This window comes from Bos grunniens, chromosome 3, assembly GCF_055505025.1.
Source record: "Bos grunniens cultivar Pamir isolate PY7600 chromosome 3, Bosgru_T2T1.0, whole genome shotgun sequence".
Classification (NCBI taxonomy): Eukaryota; Metazoa; Chordata; class Mammalia; order Artiodactyla; family Bovidae; genus Bos; species Bos grunniens.
The window spans coordinates 33,302,887-33,327,360 of record NC_141167.1 but is presented as its reverse complement, the minus strand read 5'-3'; the positions used below and the strand labels follow the sequence as shown (position 1 = coordinate 33,327,360).

The 24,474-nt window shown below is 43.2% G+C and overlaps 1 protein-coding gene and 1 long non-coding RNA gene across 2 annotated transcripts in view; one reads left to right on the top strand and one right to left on the bottom strand.

The window, feature by feature from the left end:
• The window catches only part of DAB1 (DAB adaptor protein 1), a 1,332,660-nt gene that overhangs the window by 258,691 nt on the left and 1,049,495 nt on the right, over positions 1-24,474 (top strand). The window lies entirely within an intron of this gene.
• LOC147375438 (uncharacterized) lies at positions 1,884-22,482 on the bottom strand. Its single transcript, XR_015160106.1, has 3 exons — positions 22,291-22,482; positions 7,758-7,976; positions 1,884-2,456 (listed from the first exon to the last, which is right to left on the bottom strand). It is a non-coding gene; the product is annotated as an uncharacterized LOC147375438 (long non-coding RNA).

Here is a 24,474-nt window from a genome sequence, read left to right as displayed (position 1 = left end):
AGAAAGCAATGACCCAGTGGAATTTCAATCTGAGTTGAAGGCACTGACATGAACCCAGGGTGTGGGAGAGACAGGTTGAATGCTGAAGCTGACACACAAAAAGCAGAGCAGTCCGGGCCCACACAGGTGAAATTCATATAATCAAAGAGGGCTAACAGGTTGGGTTAATGACAATTTCTTCATTTGAGTCCTATGTTAGAAAAAGCTAGTGAATGGCATGTTTAAAGAAAACCTGAGCACTTTGGCTAAATGAAGAATTGTCTGGTAAAATGAAGTCTCTCCCATTCACAATGCATGTTTTAAGGAATGTCAATTAGATTTCCATAAAATTGAGGGCTGACTATCCAAAACATGTCAGGAAAGGGAAACCATTAAGCTGAGGCTTTTTCTTTGAGGTTTCTTTCATCAGTGAAGCAGAGAGGCACACGATATACTCACAGTTGGAAGAAGAAAGGAGTTATGATGCCCACTGTGCTGTGGTCCTGATGCCAACCACTGGCACACATGTGACTTCATCACACCCCTAACATTACCCGGAGATGGAGGGACAGGTATACCTGTGTCACAATTGAGGCCTGTAAGTCTCCCAGGTTTTAAGAGACTTTTTCCAAGAAGATAGAGATAATAAAATGAACACAAATATGATGAGGTTTGTTAATTATACTCATAGCCATACACATATTATATGTCAGACACTGTCATGAGCACTTCCATGTATCTTAATTAATTCTTCCAACAGTAATCCAAGACACTTGATAGTGTTATCCCCATTTTACAGATAAGGAAAAAGATTCAAAGGTTAAATGAGTAGCCCAAACTTAGAGAACTTGTAAGTGGTTGAGTTAGGATTCAAACCCAGGTCGGTCTGATCGGTGACCTTGGCCTGCAACGGCTTAGAGCAGGTCTTGGCTTCCCAGCCAGAGATGGGCTGGGCCACAGTGGAAAAGCACCAGATCCTAGCCACTAGACCAATGGTCAGTGACAAGGACCCTGGTCCTTCAGTTTTGCAGAAAAGGTTTTCCACAAATATGGAAAGTAGTGAAGCAAATATTTATTCCTAATAAAAGTACATGTGGAGAAACACATGGTGGACTCAGAGGAATAGTCCCTGAGCTGCTCCCGAGTGGCAGTTTAAATCACTTATGTGGGGCGCTTCCTCCAGGCTTCCTTTGGCCCATCATTTTTATTTGCCTAGTTCACAGTCCATGTTTGGTATATCTCAGGATCCTCCCTTCTGTGCGCACACATCTCTTAGCAAAGATGGATCCTACTGAAAAGGCGTCTGGGTAGAACATCCCTTGACATGACTCCCCTTTGGCCTCCAAGGAGCCTCTTCTGCACCTGTGTGCTTGGGGAGGTCTCCTGACTTTGGGACTGAGAAATATGTGGTCTGTACAGGGTCCAGCCTCCTCCCTTAATTGCTCTGTATTCTTCTCTTGGGTTTTTAGTCAATAGAGAATGAATCTCCAATTGCTTTACCCTGGGGGGCCCATCTGCCTCCTGCCTCATATCTGGGTCCAAACTCTCTTGTATTTGTGTGTTTGTCTGTTGGCTAGATATATGCTCTCTAATGTTCTCTATATGTTCTGTGTCATTTGGTATCAGGACATTCATTTATTTAAGATGTTGTAGGTCCCCCTATATAAGATACCTTGCATTCTATCTGCTGATTTCTTTGCCTCAGGTGCCCAAAGAGAAGCTGTTATCCCTGCTTTATAGATAATGATTCTGAGGCTCAGAGAGAGGAATATTAATAACTATGCAAACCTCATAGATGATGAGCCATAAGCCAGGTCTCTCCGACTCAAAGCTACATCCTCATAGAGACCAGAAAAGAACAGGATGTGGATTTCAGGCTGATGGACATGTATAACATGGCTGGAAATAGGTGGGTTTAGAAGCGTACTATATTTCAGAACTATACAATTAATTCGTAACCTACAGATACCAAAATATGCATAGTACCCACCAGTTTAAAAGAAAAGTCTCCCAAGATCAGAACAGAGGGCCCTGTCAATTCATCAGCTAAGGAGGAAGTCACAGACTAACAGAAAAAAAGAGACAAACTGGGACTTAAGTGTTCTGGATGACTTAAGACTCAAGGTCAGCATGTAAGTTTCCTGTGCATGCTACAACAAATACCCACAACCATAGTGGCATAAAACAATAGTTTATTCTCATACAGTTCTGAACATCAAAAATAGAAAGCAAGATGTGAGCAGGGCAGCACTCCTTATAGAGACTGTTACAAGAGAATCGGTTCCTTGCATCTTCTAGCTTCTGCTGCTGCTGCTGCTGCTAAGTCACTTCAGTCATGTCCAACTTTGTGTGACCCCATAGACAGCAGCCCACTGGTGGTTGCCAAACTTCCTGGGCTTGTAGACACATCATTTCATTCTCTGCCTCCACCTTCCCATTTCCTCCTCCTCTGGATTTTTGTTGATTTCTGTCACCTTCTTATAAAGACAGAATGATTGCATTTAGGGCCAAGAAGGATAATCTCCCTATTTCCATGTCCTTAACTTAATCACGTTGCAAAGAGCCCTTTTCCTTATAAGGTAATATTTACAGGTTCCAGAGATTAATTCTTGATGTCTTTGGGGTCATCGTTCTGCCCACCACCATCAGAAACAAGGCCATAGTTCTCCTTGACAGTGGAGTGATCATCTCCAGTCTTTATGCTTTCATATATGGGGGTACTCCTGTTCCCTCAACAGAGTGATGATATTCCCTTTCCAAAATCATGCATCCTCACAGCTGGTTCTCACACTTTTACTAAAAGGCAAGGTGCTGGCTAAGACTTTACTGAGACAGATAAAAGTAGACATAGGGGATGGAGAGAGCAAATGAGGGGCCAAGGCAAGGACTGGAACACTGAGGGTGCAAGGAGAAGAGAGAGAAATTAAAGAACAAAGAGAAAAGGGAAGAGAGGACAGGGTCAAGAGCAGGAAACAAAGAATGATTTAGACAAAACTGAAGAAAAATACAATAGAAAGTTTGAGAAATTGGGGAAGAAGAAAAGAGGGAGGGCAAAGAAAAGATGATGGGGGGAAATACTGAGGCAAGGTGAGAGAGAAAGAGATTTGATGAGAGTTGGAGAGATAAAAGACCTAAGACAGAGAGGGAAGAGAGAAACACAGCAGGTGGAGAGGCAATAAATGGGAGAGGAGAGAAGCATTGAGGGAGGAGAGACAGGGTGTGGATGAAGCAGAGAGGGGAGAGAAAGACAGCCGACTCGAGCTCACGCTGTGAAGGAAAATTTTAAAGGCGTTTGGTAAGGTGACAAACGTCTCGATGTTAATATGCTGAAATAAATATAGCAGCTGCAAGTTACAAATCACATTCATCGGCTGTTACAGTCTGGTAATTGTCCATACAGATATTTTCTTTCTGGTTCCAGACCCTGGCTTATCAGAGGACAACATGCTTTTGAAATGCCACATTATTTTGTAAGTACATTTCACGTCCAAAAGTTCCACTAAGTATGATATACTGAAGACTTATTTAGTTTCCATTCTGCGTAGCTCCCAGGCTCCAGCACAATGATTTTTAAATGGCCATTTTGATCATCAGTTTCCTGACATGCAAGGGCAGGACAGGCCTTCCCACTGGCTGCTCTCCAAATCCATCATTTAGCCCCCTTGCTCCCTTCCTTCCTTCCTCCTTCTCTCAACATTCCCCCTCTTTCTTTCTCCCTCTTTCTCCTCCCCTCTTTGCCTCTCTTTGTTTCTCTCTCTCCCTCCTCTCCTTCATTTCTCCCCCTTTCTAAGTGTCTCTTAACCGTGAGAAGTGTCTTTTCAATGTGAAACTGTGGACCAGCTTTTCTCAACCTCGACATGACTAACATTTTGTGCTGGGTAATTCTTTATTGTGAGGCTTGTCCTGTGCTCGGAAGGATTTTAGCAGCTTCTACCCTTAGATGGCAGTAGCACCTCCATCCCCTAACTGTGACCACCAAAAATGTCTCCAGACTTCACCGAGGGACTCTGCTGCAGGTCAGGGGGGTTCAAAATCATCTTTTGTTGAGCAAGACCCTATTCTATAGTCAGATAGATTCAAATGCTAATACCACCCCACCATTCCCTGGCTGATCATAGGCAAATCCTTTAAACTTGTAAATGCAACAGAATCACCGGCAGGGTTTGTTAAACCATAGAGTACTGGACCCCACCAGAACTGGGCTGGGACCCAGAATGTACTAGTACAGGCCCAGGTGCCACGGATGCTGGAACAGGATTGCACTTTGAGAACCTATGCCCTGCCTCTAACCAAGCAGAGCTTTAGTATCTTCACCAAAATATAGAGTTAATAAGGCTTCCCTCTCTGGCTTGTTCTACAGATTCGGAGAAATAATGTGTCTAAGATACCTAGCACAAGATTCTGGTCCACCCTAAGTGATAAATAAATGATAGCTCATAAAGAAAGTTTCCTTAAAGGAGGGTTGGTCTTTGGCAGGAACTGTGAGGATTAAAAATCTATATGGATATATTCATAGCAGCACATAGATACTAACCATTTTTTAAAAGAGGCTCACTGGCTTTTTAGCAACAAAGCACATGTGCTTATTAATAAATCTCTCTTGGTGGGATCACTCCCCTGCAGTGATGGAAGATTAAATGATGTGAGCCAGCATTGCACCCTGGATCCTGGGAATCTAAAATTGATATACCCACACACATACTTGTTAAGTCCAAGGAGGAGTATCTGTGGATGGTATTGCCTAAAATTCCTCTAATTTCCTCTCCCCAGTGAAAGACAGTGAGCATTTTTTATATCTACTATGTGCCAGGCAATATGCTAGATTACAGACATATGTACATTTGTTCCTCAAACAAGGAGAAAGTTGTCTCCTTATTAAGAATAAAGAAACTGGGGTGCACAGAGAGGTCAAGTAATTTGCCTGATGCCATCCAGCTAGCAAATGCAGCGCCAAGATGGCACCTCTGCTCCACGTGACTGCCTCCTGCACTCTGTCCACTGCCACAGGTGCTGGTGGGCACAGATAAGAGCCTTGCTGTTGAATGCTATAAGCTATAAGAATGCTATCAGCCCAGTGTCTTGAGACTTTTTTTCTCATGCCTGTTTCTCTAGTTAGAATCCCAGTTTCCTTTTTGAGAGTAAAGGCTGTGCTCTCTCTGTCATCCTGGAGCCTAGTACAGTGAAATGCACATAATCAGCACTCAGTGCCTGGAGGGTAAGTGAATGAATAAAGGACTCTCCCAATCAGTGGATCAGGCAGGCAGTCAGTCAGGAAATGCCACTGAAGCACCATCACACTGCACGCGGGACTTCTGGGTTCTGCTTTCAATTTCCCACAAGTTCATGTGCAATCTTAGTGAAGAAGTCACTTTCTCTTCCTGAAAGTACATGTTGAAGCCCTAACGCCAAATGTGTCTATATTTGGAGATGAGGTCCTTACATAATTATGGTTAAATGATGTCCTAATCTTAAAAGAAGGGGTCCTCATCTGATAGGACTGGTGGCCTTATAACATAAGGAAGAGAGAGAGAGGAAGGAGAGATAGACAGATGGAAACAGAGCGATAGAGGCAGACAGAGAGAGATGTCTGTTTCCTTGTATGCACAAGAAAAAGCCCATGTGAAGATACAGCAAGAGGGCAGCCAGCTACAAGCCAGAAAGAGAGCCCTCACCAGATGTAGAATCTGCTAGTTCCTGGATCTGGGACTCTAGCCTGTAGAACTGTGAGAAATTAAACTTCTGTTCTTTAAACTGCCCACCTATTGTATTTTGTTATGGCAGCCCAAGCAAACTAATAGACTCCCCCAGCCATATTTTTCTCATTTGTGAAACGAGAAGAATTTAAGTTAAACTATTTCCAAAGAATTTTTTCAAGATCATGTCAGTTTACAGCAAATATTAATAGGTATGCCATCAAAAAGAGTTCTATGGTTAAAAGAGTTAGGAAATCCCCTTCCTGAAAATCCATGAGTGTATATAAAGTCGGTTGTAAGAAGTCCTCTGAAAAGTGAAAGTGTTAGTTGCTCAGTCATGTCCAGCTCAGAAGAAACCAAAAGCAGAAACTCTTTGATCTATTTAACCCAACAGTTTTCTCCCTTGTTAAGTAGGTAGTATATTATTCCCCCTGTCCATCTCTTTGTGTGTTGTTTTTTGTTTGTTGTTAATAGAAGAGGGAATTGAGGTTAAGACATATCAAAAATCTGCCCCCAGGCACATAACCACAGGTGGCAAGTTCAAATTTGTGTTTGACTATCTTGGAAACCCAGGCTCTTTTCAATGTATAATTTAGCATCTGATTTCGAGCATTCAGTCCAAATGCTTCTCCTGTGGAGGATCAGAAGTGGCAGGTTGGGGCAAATGAGTAGAGTGTTAATAATATTATTTGCTACATTGGAAAAGACTCTGATGCTGGGAGGGATTGGGGGCAGGAGGAGAAGGGGACGACAGAGGATGAGATGGCTGGATGGCAACACTGACTCGATGGACGTGAGTCTGAGTGAACTCCGGGAGTTAGTGATGGACAGGGAGGGCTGGCGTGCTGCAATTCATGGGGTCGCAGAGTTGGATACGACTGAGCGACTGAACTGAACTGAGCATTTTTTATATTATAGGCACTGTTCTAAGTACTTAAGACATATGAACTCATTTGAAATTCACAAATAGTAAGGAAGGTACTATTATTAACTCAGGTTTACAGCTGAGGAAACTGAAGCATCCGCTGTTAAATAAGTTGTTCGAAGTCACGTGGAAGGCTAGGAAGTGGTGAGATATAGATTTGAACCCAGCCCGTGCTGGTTCCTGGTCTGACCCCATCCTATATATATATATATATATATATATATATATATATATATATATATTTATACCCTACTTCCTCTGGCAGTATGCATAGCATTTCTATAAGGGCCAAGGAGAAGTTATAAAGAGTCAACTCAGAATAGGCAAGAACTTTCTAAAAGAGTCTATGACGGACTCTTATTCTTCTCCTACCTTTATTTTTCAGAAGACAGACCAAATAAAGCATTTTCTAAAGATACTATTTTGTTTCTCTTCTGGCACTGATCATATTTAATACAATAATTTGCTCACTTGCAAGGTTCAAGAGGGAAGAGATGATGTATTCAGCCCTATATTCCCCTGCCTAGGGCGGTGCCTGGCAGACAGCATACACATAGAGTTGTTGAATTGAATTAGAGACCTATGCCAGCAGTGGGGTCCTTATCTGGGAATTAAATGAGATCTGAATGACCCTGATTCTGCATTCCATCTTCCCCAATGGCTTAGCAGGTAAAGAATTAACCTGCGAATGCAGGAAATGCAGGAGATGGGGGTTTGATCCCTGTGTTGGGACAATCCCTTGGGGGAGGAAACAGCAACCTGCTCTAGTATTCTTGCCTGAAAAATCCCATGGACAGAAGAATCCGGCTGGTTACAGTCCACGAGTCTGCAGAGTCGGACACGACTGAGCGCGCATGCACATTGCATTCCCTCAGTGCTCTCAGGGTCAGATTTTTATGCTGGTTGGAAATTCCAACATCCCCCTGCCTTCAGCCCCCAGCCCTGCTCTCAACCCTCACTCCCAGCTCAGCAATATTTCTCGACGTTGATTGCATTAGGCTGATCACTGGGGATCTCCTACCCCAGTCTTGATCCCTGAACTCTCCAGGGTCACCAGTAGCACTGTTCTTCCCAAGAATAGCTTGCCTTTAAAATCTGTAAAGAAGAGAAAATTCTAAGAACCCTCTGTTTAAGAAAAAAAGGGGTGGTAAAATACTTACATGCTAATAGTGAGAGAATCCTAGAAACTATTTGTCCCAACTTGTGATAAGACTGAAGCCCAGCGAGGTGAATGATTGACAGAAGCTTATGCAGGGCTGGAATGGGAATTCACTTTTCTAAATTCTCAGATGTACAGTTTTCTGCTCTTCTGTGTTATTGTCACGATCAGAAGTAAGATGCTGTCAAAGTGATGTGGCATCTATGAAAACAGCTTGGATCTGCCAGAAAGGAACAATGTTAGGGCTCATAAGTGATAGTCATGATTTTGAGTAAAGATGAGGAACATGAATTTCAATCCAACAAGTGAAATTAAGTTTCTGAAATTTCAGATCCTTAAGAAGAGGCCTCCTCTACGTTAATGGAATACACTTTGTTATTGATGGAATTTAGCTTGAACTCTCATTTATCAAACATCTATTATGTGCTAGGAACAGCCCTAGGTTTTTAAAAAATACATAATCTCATTTAATTCCCACTACAACTTTTAATGGGAGGCAGCGTTATCCTCATTTTTCAAAGGAAGGAAATAGGGTGTATAGAAACTCAATGACTTTGCCAAGGTCACTCTACTTAGTTATGGTTAAATTCAGGCTTCTATCCCAGATCCTCCAGGTGCTTGGCTTCAGCTCCTTTTTATCCCTGAAATATCTGATACTCTTAGTAACAGTTTGATGATATCTTCTGGCCTCATTTTCCAGCCTTTAAACTTCCAAAGTTTTCAAGGTTACACTCTAACTCCCTAGTCCCTTTCCCCAGAGGGTCTTGATTTTGATAACTGCGAGTTAAGGTTTGTTTGAATAATCCATTACCGTAGAGAAAATTACCTTCTCATTATGAAGTATTCTGTGTCACTTTCATACTAATTACTCTAACAGTATTTATTGAGGATTAATGACTGAGCAATATTTTATTAATAACCAACTGGCATTTATTATTGCATAAATAATAAATAGACAGAGTGCCTCATTAAATATAAATGCATTTTTTATTTGGGCACCTTCATCAAAAGTGTTGCCCAAAAATGTTTGCATTGATTAAAAATCTCATTAAAATGGTTGATTAGTCTTGCCTTTGTGCCCCAACCCCAACCCCAAAATAGAGTCCCTGGCTATTCATACACAATAGGTAGACGTTACGGTTATTCATCAGCCTGTCAGGAGAGGCCCCTTTAACAGTGCAAGGCTCCTATGCATCGGTTGCCATGAGAACCTTAATTTTTTGCCTCTCTCTCACTTTGTTATAGTTACATCTGCAGTGCTCACCTGGTGTGAAGGGGTTCCTGTATTAAGTTGTTCCTCTGAGATCATGGACTTAAAGAAGAAACATACTGTTGAAATGGTCTTGCCTCTCATTTATAGCCAAAGAAACAAGTCCAGAGTGGGGTAGTAGCTTCATGGGTGTCACACAGACTGTTATCAGCAAAGCAGGTCCTCTGACCCACAGTGTCCTTCCCACTGTTCCACGCTGCTCGGTTCCAGTAGTTCTTCTGGCATAGTCTCTGCTTGAACCAAGGGGCTCATCCATCTGCCAGGCTTTTCTGAGTTCCTTCCCTTTTCCTTTTCTTTTTTTATTTTTGGCTGTGCTGAGTCTTCGTTGCTGCGCAGGCTTTTCTCTAGTTGTAGTGAGTGAGGGCTGCTCTTTGGTACAATGCTCTTGCTCTTCATTGCAGTGGCTTCTTTTACTGCAGAGCACAGGCTCTCGGGCGCATGGGCTTCAGTAGCTGTGGCTCCCGGGCTCTAGAGCACAGGTTCAGTGCTCAGGCTTAGCTGCTCCACAGCATGTGGAATCTCCTCAGACCGGGGATTGAACCTGTGTCTCCTGCATTGGCAGGCAGATTCTTTACCACTGGCCCACCAGGGAAGCCTTTCTTTCTTTCTTTCTTTTTTTTCCTTTAATCACTAAATAATCCAAATATCACATAGCTGCCTTACCTTGTTAGTAGTTACATTCAGGTTGAAAGCCCCTCCCCCCAATTCCATCACCTTTCAGAGTTGCCCACCCTGAGAATCTCCAGGTATGCCTAAGGGACACCCACCTGTTCTCATAAAACTAGTCTCTCTGCAACACCTGTCGTATCTGCCCCCCTCTCTCGCTGGTCCAAACCCTACCTTGTTGCTTTCCAGTCTCCAAGCCCTGTGAAGAACCCTCTCTACAGCTTCCATAGTCTTGCCTATTAGGAGAAGGCAAGTGTCCATGCAGAGCTGCTTCCTTCCCATGCCCCAGATCTGCTGGTCCTGCAGACGGTGGAGCGAGCTGGGCATCTGTGAAAGAGCAAGGCCAGTATCCCAACTCCTGCCTCACTCTGAGCATCTGGGCCCCACGGCAGCTTAGCCTACATTCCAAGTCTCATAGTCTCTTACGGACACAAGTGCTTAGCTTCTGCCTCTGCTTTTGTGCCCACACGGACTCCAGCCAAGGCTGGAAATTACGTGCGGGGCAGATGCCATCCTCTTCCACTTTTGTCCTCCTCCTCACCCCCAAGGCTCTGGTTCCAGATTCCTTCCTCTCTCAAGGAAAACAATAAAAGCTTTTACAGATAAAGAGAAAAAGCTAGTGGTTACCAGTGTGGAGAAGGAAAGGGGAAGGAGCACTACAGGAGGAGGTAAGAGGTCCAAACTCTTAGGTATAAAATAAGCTATAAGGATATATTGTACAGCACGGGGAATATAACCAATATTCTATCATAACTACAAATGGGGTATAATCTTTGGAAATTGTGACGCACTAGACTGTATACCTGTAAGTTATGGAATATTGTACAGTAACTATACTTTAAGAAAAGTTCTTGTATATGTTATCAAGATCAGGGGATGCCCAGAGAAATCTCCAGCCCATCACTTCCCCGTCCAAACTATGCATCACTTTTGTCTTGACTGGGACGCCTTGCTCTACATAACTTCAAACCCTTTACCCTGTACATTTAGCTGCTAGTCTTTCCTTAATAATCAGAGGCCCTGAAGCTGTTACTATTGTTAGTTTACACCGGGAATTAAAGCATGCTTCCTCTAGTAGTAGGCTTGTCTGTGTTCCCCAATAGACTGTGATTTTTTTTAAAGGCAGAGATTGCTTTCATTTTAAATATTTGTATTATTTAAATTCTGTAACTTCAGTACTTAGCCCAGGCCCTGGTACATAGTAGGACTTTCAGCGATACCAGTTACATATTATTGAACGAATGACTAAATGCCTGTTTCCACTGGAGTTGAGATGGTAGGAGTCAGTCCAGCCAAGCTTTCTTTGACCTAAGCATTGGGCTGAGCTGTTGAATAAAGGTCTAGTCCAATTTCCAGCTTGAACCAGCACAATGAGCTCTAAAACGTGACATTTGCATCTATTTCACTAAGAATCTTGCACTCTCCCTATCTCCCCAAATCCTGTAACAATAGAAGTCCTCATTCCACTAAAACTGTGTCATTTCTTTAGCGTTTTGAGGGTTAGAAACTAGGACAAGACTATCAGCCAAATGCAGCGGGTACCAGTGTACTGGCTGTATATCTTATCAGATATTCAAAAATGCAGCAAGAAATGTCACGGGGAGCTTTCAACAAAAATATTTAATTAATAGCAACAGCTACAGAAATGAATAACAGCATCCAGGCAATTACAGCATTCAATAAAACAGCTCTCCGAGGATGGGGTGGCAGCAGATTACTGACTGATGGACTGCATTTAAATGTGTTATCTGCTCATTGGAAAGACCCCGGTGGGTCCTTCCCCTCCAAGACATGGCCAGCAGTATTATTATTATTATATCTTTCTTCTTTTTAATGGAGTAACAAATTGAATTATCTGGGAGAGTGGTCAGAGATTTCTGACCCTCTCAGAAATATCCATAGATTCTGTGGTCCTCCCAAACAATATTGGGGTGACTGGAAGGGTAATAAAAAATACCCTAGGGCTTCCCTGGTGGCTCATTGGTAAAGAATCTGCCTGCCAATGCAGAGACATGGGTTCTATCCCTGGTCCAAAAAGATCCCATATGCTATGGAGCAACTAAGCCTGTATACCACAGCTACTGAGACTGTTCTCTAGAGCCTGGGAGCCACATCTGCTGAGCCCATGTACCACAGCTACTAGAGTCTGCATGCCACAGAGCCCATGCTCAGCAACTAGAGAAGCCACCACAATGAGAAGCCCGTGTACCACACCTGAAGAGTAGCCTCCAGTCACTGCCAACTAGAGAAGAGTCTACACAGCAATGAAAACCCAGCAAGTCAAAAATTAAAAAAAAAAAAAATCACTTTATAAGTACTTTAAATGTGGTGGCTTCGTGGGTAAAGAATACACCTGCAATGTAGGAGACGCAGGAGACCCGGCTTTGATCCCTGGGTTGGGAAGATTCCCTGGAAGAGGGCATGACAACCCACTCCAGTATTCTTGCCTGGAGAATCCGATGGACAGAGGAACCTGGTGGGCTGCAGTCTATGGGGTCACAAAGAGTCAGACACAACTGAAGTGACTGAACACACATACATGCAAATGTGTTTGCTTTAAGGTATGTTCAGTTTAGTTCAGTTCAGTCACTCAGTCGTGTCTGACTCTTTGCCCATGGACTCCGTGAACCCCAGGGAAGCAGCACATTAAGGTATGAGTGCTCATCAAGTGTTAATTGAGAGTCAGTAGGGAAACTTAAAGTTCAAGTCCTGGGTATATAACCTTGAATAAGTCTTGTAAATTTAGGGTATTTTTCTTACTTTTAAAATGATATATTCCAGATTTGCATGTGTGGGGAGTGGGGAAAAAGTGTTTAACGGAACTTCTAATATTAATACACTAGCCACCAGGACACCTTGGCCTTACTCATGATATGGTAACAGAACCTTTCTTCATATTCTGCATCACCATTTCCATAAGCTTTTTTTTAAGGTCTCAAAATAGCCAGACAGAGTCGCAAAGGTACTTCTAAGAAATCTGAGGAAACTGATGGCTGGGTAAAGTCTCTAAGGCTCAACTTGTTGTTTAGTTGCTAAATTGTCTGACTCTTTTTGTGACTCCATGACCTGTAGTCCACCAAGCTCTACTCTTCTGTCCGTGGGATTTCCCAGGCAAGGAGACTGTAGTGGGTTGCCATTTCCTTCTCCAGGGGATCTTCCTGACCCAGGGATGGAACCAGCATCTCCTGCATTGGCAGGTGGATTTTTTTTACTACTGAGTGACCAGGAGTTGAGGAAATCAACCCTGAATATTTATTGGAAGAACTGTTGCTAAAGTTGAAGCTCCAGTACTTTGGCAACCTGATGCAAAGACCCAACTCATTGGAAGACACTGTGATGCTAGGAAAGATTGAAGGCAAAAGGAGAAGAGGGTGATACAGGATGAGATGTTTAGGTAGCATCACCAATTCAATGGACATGAATTTCAGCAAAATCTGGGAGAGAGTGGAGGACAGAGGTGCCTGACACACTACAGCCCATGAGGTTACAAAGATTCGGATACCACTTAGCAAGTGAATTACGACAATGACAGAAACATATACTGAGGCTTACCTAGTGTGTGACTGTGATGATGAAGGATGTTCTTGCATATGGTAGCAGGTCAATATACAGTAACGCTTTCTCTCCTAGGTAACTCAATCAGGGCATGGGAGATAGAATTTGATTTCCTGATCACCGGAGGCTCCAGGATCAGGACGTGGACCCATGTCCTGGATAAATAGGAGGAAGGCCAGTCTAGCAAGGAGAACACAGCATCTAGAACTATAGTAAAATATCTTTATAAGGATCCAAGGGAGTCTAAAGCCTCCATGTGAAATGCAGAGTTGTATTATTGTAAGGTTGACATGATGCCCGGGATATGTGTCCTACAGAGAATGAACCAACCACCAGTCATTTTCTAGCTTGATTTGCATTCCATGGGACACATTGTTGTAGGATGTTATTGTAAACGAAGTGTTAACTGGTGGGAATTCTAGAACGTCTCTGGCACCAGGAGATTGTAGGTGGTCCAAATATAGTACATTAACACTTGAATTTCTCTGGATAAGGACATAGGTTTAGCGTGTCCATCAGCAGTCTTTGTACTGAAACATGTTCATTTGTGTCTGTCAACTGCTCAGTTGTGAATTTTTTCCTAGTCATTCAACAAACATTGAGTGGGAAAGATATAGCATTCCAAGCAAAATATTAAGCAGTAGGGATACTAGGGTATGTATTGATCTAGCAGGAACCACAGATATTAAACAAAAGTTTGCACGAATAATTAAATGTCATAAAATCCTTGAAGGAAAAGTAAAGTATGCTGTAGCGCATAGAACAGGGTAAGGTTAAGCCTTAGTCCAGATGAGTCTCCTCCATCTAGAACTCATACATAGTAAGTGCTTAGTGAATTCTCATTGACCTGAATTAAATGGAAGCTCCCCTGTTGTCTATAAGAGAGTGAATTTGCTCTCATAGTACTTCTTGTAGACACAATTCTGAAAGTTATTTGGGTGATGACCCAAATCAAATTCTAAACAAGAGACTACAAAGAAATATAGCAGGGTTGCTAGACATGTATATTCTATCCTAACAGCAGGAAGGAGCATCTGCCTGAAGTCAATGTGATGGTGAGGGATGTAACAGACAAACTCTAAGAAGCAGACACAGGACCTATGAACCTAGTAGGATTATTCGCTTAGTATATGTCAAACATACCCTTGTGTCATCTACTAAGTATATGTGCCTGCATATCATCATGGCTCCTAAGTGCCTTTCCCTGAATACCACGATTCACAATTCATGACAAAGACCTATCAAGTTTAAACTATTTGCCTTGGTTTCAAAGCAAATGGAAATACAGTAAGTTTGGTTCCGTTCCAGGCGTCACTGCTTACTCTTCTCGTGGCTGGTATGAGACACTCAGTCACTCTGAACCTCAGTTTCTTCATCTAGGGGAACAGACTTTCCCGTTATAATCAAATGGGTGGTGAGAGAGAAGTGGAGTAGCAAATGTGAAAGTGCTTTGTACGCAATAAATCTTCAATTACATCTCTCCATTCTGGAGCATTCCTCTAATCTTCAGATTTGGACTTCCAGCTGCCTTCTGCCTGTTTCCATGTGGATGCCGCCCAAGTATCTCATATTAGCATGTTTGAAACTGATTTCCAAGTTCCCGCTCACAGTGAGTTTTTACTCAACCTTCCCACCGAATCTGCTTAATTACTTAACAATTCTTCCCCATCCCTCATCTCCTGTTTCCAATCTACCAGCTAGTCCAAGCCACTGTCTTGACCCTGTTCTGTTCTTTCCATCTCCTTTGCCTCCCTCTCAATTCAAGCCATCTTGATCACTCTCCTGGACCATTGCAATGGCATCCTAAGTGGTCCCTCTCTTTCGCAGCTTGTATTCCCCTGACAGACTCTCTTTACAACAGATAAGATGATCTTTTTAAAACATCAACCCATTTATGTCACTTTTTCAAAAGCCTACAACGACTTCTTACTATACTTAAAATCTAAACTCCTTCCCAAGGTGTCTGAGGCCCTGTGGCACCAGGGTACTGCCTGCCTCACTTGCCAAGTCTCCACTCCAACCCCTCCCCCCCGCCCCCCAGCCCGGCCCTGCATTCACCTGGCTCCAGCCAGCAGCCTCCCTGTGGCTTCTTCTACCTGCCAGGCTCACCCCTTCCTAATCGGGGTTTCTGGACCATGGAAGGGAGCTCACTCTCTCTGGAATAGGCTAGGACAAGGAGTGGGATACTTCACTCAATGAAACCTGGTCCTTTCCCTGAAAACCATGATTCTCTTCCTTTTAAAGGAAACTATTCAAGGGCAAATAATTAAACTCAGAGGCCAGTTCTCACCACCCTCCTCTGGGCTTGACTGAGAAACACAGGGAGCAAAATAGTCTCTTCGATATTCCTGGGTAATCAAACTATACTTTCTACTTCATCTATCTGCACTGCCTTAATTATTTTCCAATATTTTACATTCTTTTTTTGATTTAAGCTTTGCTTAGAAGTATTACACATACATCCAGAGAAGCACACAAATCATATCTACAGAACTGGGTAAATTTTCTCTGATGGACACACCCTTGTCACCAGTAAGAAGCAGAGCATTCCAGGCACCCCTGAAACCCAGACCAGCAATTGCCAGTCCACTCCCCACCAAGGTGACCACAATGCCAATGCTGTCTTCTAACAGGATGGGCTAAAGTCGCCTGCCTCAAACTTTGTATACATGGAATCATCATTCAGTATGAAATATGGAAACAGCAGCTTTCATTTAACATTGCTTTTTAAATTTATAATCAGGAAAAAGATAGTCCCAGCATTATTTACAAAATTGCCAAGATATGGAAGCAATCTAAATATCCAGCAACAGATGAATGAGATAAGATGTGGTACATGTACACAATGGGATACTACTCAGCTGTGAAAAAGAATGAAATTTTGCCATTCACAGAAACATGGATGGACTTGGAGGGTATTATGCTAGGTGAAATAAGTCAGAGAAAGACAAATACTATATGATATCACTTATATGTAGAATCTAAAAAATATAGCAAACTGGTGAATAGAGCAAAATGAAGCGATTCACACATATAGAGAACAAACTAGTGGTTACCAGAGGAAGAGAGGGAGGGCCATACACAGATAGGGGACTAAGGGGTATAAACTATCATGTATAAAATAAGCTAAAAGAATCTATTGTACAGCACAGGAATATTGTACATATTTTATAATAACTCTAAATAGGGTGTAATTTTAAAAAATTGTGAATCACTATATTGTACACCTATAATGGGCTTCCATGGTGGTCCAGTTGTAAATAATATACTTGCCAATGCAGGAGCCATGGGTTCAATACCTGGGTTGGGACAATCACCTAGAAATGGAAATGACAACCTACTCCAGTATTTTTGCCTAGAAAATCCCATGGACAGAGGAGTCTTGCAGGCTGCAGTCTATGGGATCATGGAAAGAGTGGGTCATGACTTAGCCACTAAGACAATAACAATTTATATAATATTCCGTATCAACTGTACTTCAATTAAAAAGAAATACTATCTTAGTGACTGATTATATTCTTTGCAGCCAAAGATGGAGAAACTCTATACAGTCAGCAAAAACAAGACCAGGAGCTGACTGTGGCTTAGATCATGAACTCCTTATTGCCAAATTCAGATTTAAATTGAAGAAAGTAGGGAAAACCACTAGTCCATTCAGGTCTGACCTAAATAAAATCCCTTATGATTATACAGTGGAAGTGACAAATAGATTCAAGGGATTAGATCTGATTGAGTGCCTGAAGAACTATGGACAGAGGTTCAAAACATTGTACAGGAGGTGGTGATCAAAACCATCCCTAAGAACAAGAAATGCAAAAAGGCAAAATGGTTGTCTGATGAGGCCTTACAAATAGCTATGAAAAGAAGAGAAGCAAAAGGCAAAGGAGAAAAGGAAAGATATACCCATCTGAATGCAGAGTTCCAAAGAATAGTAAGGGGAGATAAGAAAGCCTTCCTAAGTGACCAGTGCAAAGAAATAGAGGAAAACAATAGAATGGGAAAGACTAGAGATCTCTTCAAGAAAATTAGAGATACCAAGGGGACATTTCATGTAAAGAGGCACACAATAAAGTACAGAAATGGTATGGAACTAACAGAAGCAGAAGATATTAAGAAGAGGTGGCAAGGATACACGGAACTATACAAAAAAGATCTTCACGACCCAGACAAACATGATGGTATGGTCACTCATGTAGAGCCAGACATCTTGGAGTGTAAAGTCAAGTGGGCTTTAGGAACCATCACTATGAACAAATCTAGTGGAGGTGATGGAATTCCAGCTGAACTATTTCAAATCCTAAAAGATGATGCTGTGAAAGTGCTGCATTCAATATGCCAGCAAATTTGGAAATCTCAGCAGTGGTCACAGGACTGGAAGAGGTCAGTTTTCATTCTAATCCCAAAGAAGGGCAATGCCAAAGGATGTTCAAACTACCACACAACTGCACTCATTTCACATGCTAGCAAAGTAATGCTCAAAATCCTTCAAGCTAGACTTAAACAGTATGTGAAATCAAATGGGCAACATCTGTTGGATCATAGAAAAAGCAAGAGAATTCCAGAAGAACATCTATTTCTGCTTCACTAACTATGCTAATGCCTTTGACTGTATGGATCACAACAACTGTAGAAAATTCTTAAAGAGATGGAAATATCAGACCACCTTACCTGCCTTCTGAGAAACCTATGTGCAGGTCAAGAAGCAACAGTTAGAACTGGACATGGAACAACAGACTGGTTCCAAATTGGGAAAGGAGTATGTCACAGCTGTATATTCTGATGCTGCTTATTTAACTTATATGCAGAGCACATCATGAGACGCTCTGGGCTGGAGGAAGCACAAGCTGGAATCAAGATTGCCGGGAGAAATACAGGAACCTCAGATATGTAGATGACACCACCCTTATGGCAGAAAGTGAAGAGGAACTAAAAAGCCTCTTGATGAAAGTGAAAGTGGAGAGTGAAAAAGTTGGCTTAAAGCTCAACATTCAGAAAACGAAGATCATGGCATCTGGTCCTATCATTTCATGGGAAATAGATGGGGAAACAGTGGAAACAGTATCAGACTTTATTTTTCTGGGCTCCAAAATCACTGCAGATGGTGATTGCAGCCATGAAATTAAAAGACGCTTACTCCTTGGAAGAAAAGTCATGACCAACCTAGAGAGCATATTGAAAAGCAGAGACATTACTTTGCCAGCAAAGGTCCGTCTAGTGAAGGCTATGGTTTTTCCAGTGGTCATGTATGGATGTGAGAGTTGGACTATGAAGAAAGCTGAGCACTAAAGAATTGATGCTTTTGAACTGTGGTGTTGGAGAAGACTCTTGAGAGTCCCTTGGACTGCAAGGAGATCCAACCAGTCCATTCTGAAGGAGATCAGTCCTGGCATTTCTTTGGAAGGAATGATGCTACAGCTGAAACTCCAGTACTTTGGCCACCTCATGCGAAGAGTTGACTCATTGGAAAAGACTCTGATGCTGGGAGGGATTGGGGGCAGGAGGAGAAGGGGACGACAGAGGATGAAATGGCTGGATGGCATCACTGACTCGATGGACATGAGTCTGAGTGAACTCCGGGAGTTGGTGATGGACAGGGAGGCCTGGTGTGCTGCGATTCATGGGGTCGCAAAGAGTCAGACACGACTGAGTGACTGAGCTGAACTGAGAATATGGAAGCAACCTAGATGTCCATCGACAGATGAATGGATAAAGAAGTTGTGGCGCCTCTACACAATGGAATATTACTCAGCCATAAAAAGGAACACATTTGAGTTAGTTCTAATGAGGTGGATGAACCTAGAATCCATTATACAGAGTGAAGTGAGTCAGAAAGAGAAAGATAAATACTGTATTCTAATACATATATACGGAATTTAGAAAAATGGTACTGAAGAATTTATTTACAGGACAGCAATGGAGAAACAGACATAGAGAATAGACTTATGGACATGGAGAGGAGGAGAGGGTGAGATGTATGGAAAGAGTAAGAAAAAACAAGACCAATTCAAATATAGCTCAAGTCTTAGCTTATTAGAAAAGTTACTGATTGTTAATACTTTGGAGATGTGTTCAATATTCACTGGAGGTAGGCAATGCTTCAGTAACAGCTTCTATTAATTTCTCCCTGGCCAGCAGAACTGAAAATGGTTGAATTAATTAACTCCACATGTTATTATTGTACATGTATGTGTGGCAAACACTGTGCTAGACATGAAGAAGTCAAAGAGTGAAGAGAAGGTAACAGACTTGCTTCGTAGAGTTGTTTTAAGAATTAAATATTACACCATAGAGAGCATGGTGCTTGATCACAGCAGACACTCCATCAGTCCTTCCCCTCCTTTCTTCCCAGCACCAGGCATGTGCTGGAAGAATGTTGTGACACTGGTGTTTAAAGAGCCTGGTATAAGCCCTGGGCACATATCTGGGTATCCTAAGCCCTGATATGAATTAGTGTGAATAACAGTGGGAGTAACTGACCTCATTTGTCTCTTGGGAATTCCTTCTGGGATTGCCTTACCAGAGGCCCCAGAGTCTGACAGTCTGTTTCTGAGCCCTTCCTCGAAAACTTGATCATGGACCTCGTCCCTGAGTGTGTGCTGTGCATATACATGTGTGTGTGTGTGTGTGTGTGTGTGTGTGTGTGTGTGTTAGCCATTCAGTCATGTCCAACTCATTATGACCCCATAGACTATATGTAGCGCACCAGGCTCCTCTGTCCATGGAATTCTATAGGCATGAATACTGGAGTGGGTAACCATTACCTTATCCAGGGAGTCTTCCTGACCCAGGGATCAAACCTGGATCTCCCACATTGAAGGCAGATTCTTTACCATCTGCGTCACCCCATATTCTCCAGATTGCCCATTTCCTTCCCTCCTGCTGTCTGTCCTGTCTTCAGTCTGCACCTCTGGGAAAGGCGTCAGGTCTTGTGGGTGGAACATCATTTCATTGCTCAGAGAGACCTGTGTTGGGGTTTTCCTCTGCTTCTTAGGGATGGGTTCCCTTCATGAGTGGATTGTTTGCACTAAGCTTAATTTCCTCCTCTGTGTATGGTTCTGCTAGTCTTGTTGTAAATATAGAAACAATGAACATATGTAAGACTCCTAGAGTTGAATCAGAAGAGGACCTAACTATGCTTGCTGCTGCTAAGTCACTTCGGTCATGTCCGACTCTGTGCGACCCCATAGGTGGCGGCCCACCAGGCTTCTCTGTCCCTGGGATTCTCCAGGCAAGAACACTGGAGTGGGTTGCCATTTCCTAGGACCTAATATAACTATGTCATGCTTTGGAGGATGGTAAACCTAGATAGCATATTAAAAAGCAGAGACATTACTTTTCCAACAAAGGTTCGTCTAGTCAAGGCTATGGTTTTTCCAGTGGTCATGTATGGATGTGAGAGTTGGACTGTGAAGAAAGTTGAGCCCTGAAGAATTGATGCTTTTGAACTGTGGTGTTAGAGAAGACTCTTGAGAGTCCCTTGGACTGCAAGGAGATCCAACCAGTCCATTCTGAAGGAGATCAACCCTGGGATTTCTTTGGAAGGAATGATGCTACAGCTGAAACTCCAGTACTTTGGCCACCTCATGCGAAGAGTTGACTCATTGGAAAAGACTCTGATGCTGGGTGGGATTCCGGGCAGGAGGAGAAGGGGATGACAGAGGATGAGATGGCTGGATGGCATCACCGACTCGATGGACATGAATTTGAGTAAACTCTGGGAGTTGGTGATTTACAGGGAGGCCTGGTGTGCTGCGATTCATGGGTTCACAAAGAGTCGGACACGACTGAGCGACTGATCTGAACTGAACTGAAACAAAAGGAGGCTTTGATAGTGGTAAAGAGCATGGTGTTTGAAAGGAAATACTCATGGAGTTGAATCCCATTTCTGTCGTTTTGGGCAAGTCATTTATCTTCTTTAAGTCCACCTTATAGGGTTGTTGTAAAGATTCATGTGACGACGTGTATGGAGTAAGAATTTAGTAAGTGAAGTCTCAATTTCCCATCACCCTTGGGCACCAGCTCCTGGGAACTGATAAGATACCTCTGCCATCCAACCAGCTCCCCATTCTTGGCCTTGGTTTCTTCCTTCCACATCCTCACATTCCTGAGGTGTGTTGCAGCCTGGCTTGGTTGAATTTTAACAGTCAGAGTTGCAAATGACAGATAAAGGTCCTGTCACATTATGGAGAAATAGCACATCATTTGTCTCATTCCCACCAATACTTTGAATTTTGCAGGGGGAGAAGGTAGAAGAGGAGGGTGTGAATAATAATGCAAAGTCCCAGAAACTAATGAGGTAATGGGTGAGCACATTTGTATCCCAGTGAGTTGGGGTCATGTTCCTGAGAAGCAGCAACAAAGAGGAGTAGCTGATGAAACAAGCTCAAAGTGGAAATCAGGCAAACAGGCTGAATAAATCAATGTCCAGTTGAGTCTTATTTGTGGCAATTACTTCTCAGAGCCTCCGGTCCCCAGTGCCCCATGTGTGGGCCACAGATGCTCGTTTAGCTGCCTGGAGGTTGACATCCTAATGGTTTCCTTCCCACATTAAAAATGGAGATCTGTTTCAAAATTCATATATGTCGTTACTGGTTCCCTCCACATCTTGCCATTCAAAGAAATGGAGTAAGAAGAAAGTCAGAGATGAGGGAGAGTATGCTGCTATGGGGGAAGGGGCGCTACGCTAGGGGTCAGCATTCAGCCCAGAGGTCTGGTTTCATCTTTACTAGCTGTGCGACCAAGGGCAGGACACACCACTCATCTGAGTCCAAAGAAAAATGGATTTCATCATCCCTGCCCATTTATTCTTTCTGTCATTTGTATCTCATATGGTTGTTAAAGTGCTTCCTGTCCATCACACAGTGAATGAGGCGTGTTGGCAGGTACTACCGAGCGTGAGGGGATAAGAGGACCACTACATACTAAGCTGTACTAAGGCTTACATTAACCCTTCTAATCCTCATGGCTACACCTCTATCAGGCATTAGCCTCGTTATCTCATTTTTATATAGGGGAAAACTGAGGCATAAAGAATTTAACTTACCTGTTACTGGTAATTAACGGAGCTAAGATTTGGAGGAGGCTCATCTGACTCTGGAATCTGTCTTACCCTCATAGACAGATGACCTCTGAAAAAGCTTTGAGCAGAGGAAACTGGGTTCTTAAGACATGTGGCGGTCGAAGGGCCCAGCACTGAGGCTGTTGAAGTCCTTTCTGCTTCTCAGCTGCCCTGAGCAGAGCCAATTTGGGAAACCTCTGGTGATTCTAAAATAGCATTTGTATGTATTTAACTTTGTGAGGACTTTGATTGTTAAGCCATTGGAAGTCTTGGGAATGCTGGTTGCCTGAGGTCCCCCAACTCATCCCTGTCAGTTCCCCTCTATCCCACCAGGAAACCTGTGGACTCCAACTTCTGTGCTTCCTTTACATTTGTAGGGCTTGTGGGCTCTGGGGATTCGACCTCACTGGATGCCAAGGAGAACTCGAGGGAAAAATGAGTCTTGGTGACAGGAACCTCTCCTAGCTCGTATGAGAGGGTGTCTCCTAAGAGGAAGGAATTCAGGTTTCTTTATATATACATAGTTATCTGTGAGGAGAAGGCAATGGCAACCCACTCCAGTACTCTTGCCTGGGAAATCCCATAGATGGAGGAGCCTGCAGTCCATGGGGTCACTAAGAGTCGGACACGACTGAGTGACTTCACTTTTCACTTTCATGCATTGGAGAAGGAAATGGCAACCGACTCCAGTGATCTTGCCTGGAGAATCCCAGGGATGGGGGAGCCTGGTGGGCTGCCGTCTATGGGGTCACACAGAGTCGGACACGACTGGAGCGACTTAGCAGCAGCAGCAGCAGCAGCAGCAGCAGCAGCAGCGGGGCATCTTTGGGGCTTCCCAGGTGGCACTAGTGATAAAGAAGTCGCCTGCCAAAACAGAAGACATGAGACACAGGTTTGATCCCTGGGTCAGGAAGATCTCCTGAAGGTGGAAATGGCAACCAACTCCAGTATTCTTGCCTGGAGAATCCCATAGACAGAGGAGCCTTGCGGGCTATAGTCTGTAGGGTCGCAGAGTCGGACATGACTGAAGCGACTTAGCATGCATGCAGGCAGGATATCTTCATTTTTAACACAGAGTCTCTTCTGGGTGGAACTGGACTTGTAAGTATTCACCTGGCCCAACGCTCAGTGGGACAGCCGGATTGTCAGTTTTCTCTCATATTAGCTACTTAATTGCAATCTCAGGAATGAAAGGACAAGCAAATGCTACCCACCAGATGCTCCAGGCGTGCAGTCGCATCCCAAGTATACTTGTTATCTTTGTGGTCTTTTTTTTTTTCTTCTCCCCATTACTAACCTCAGTGTTTCTCTGCACAGAAGTCTGTGTGCTTTCGAGAGGACACTTCACAGCACTCCCCATTTCCTCCCCCAGCTCTTTCACTGGCAAATTAAAACTTCTCTCTCAGCACCAGCAGAGGCAGCAGGCATCTTATATAAATGGTAATTAGTGCAGCCTCACTAAAGACCTGGTGGGACAGACAAGGCCTCTCTTTTTCTGAACTGAGTGCACTTCGTGTTCCTGTGGACCTTTCTTAAGTTGCTTATTGCACTCTGCCATATAGATTTCATTTTTTCATTCATTCATTCACTTAGAAAAGTTTCATAGCACAGTGAAAGGAGTACATGCCTTGCCTTTATTTTTTTAATATTTTTTTATTATTATTTGGTTGTGTCCGGTCTTATTTGCAGCACACGGGATCTTTCATTGCATTTTTTGAGCTCTCCAGTCGTAACGTGCCGGCTCAGTTGCTCCATGGCATGTGGGGATATTAGTTCCATGACCGGGGATCAAACCTAGGTCCGCTGCATTGCAAGGCAGATTCTTTTTTTTTTTTAACTCTCCATTTCTGTCCACTGAATCTCCATTTTAAGAGTTTGTGGAAGAACAGCTTAAGACCACTCGGTGGTTGTTCCTACTCATTCAGTGCCCTGAGCAGTGGGAGCTGCAGGCCAGTCCTCAGTCTTCAGTGGCAGGCTGAGCACTCCAGTCATCAGTGGGGAACTGCTGAATAGGCGCAGGACGCACCTGCACACCTGCAGACAAGTCGGCCACCTCAGGTTGAGTAGCAGTGAACTCCAGAGCTGGGGCAGTCCATTCACCCTAAAATTCCTCCTTGGTCACAGCTTTCTGAGCTGCCAGCAATGCAGATTCTTAACCACTGACATGCC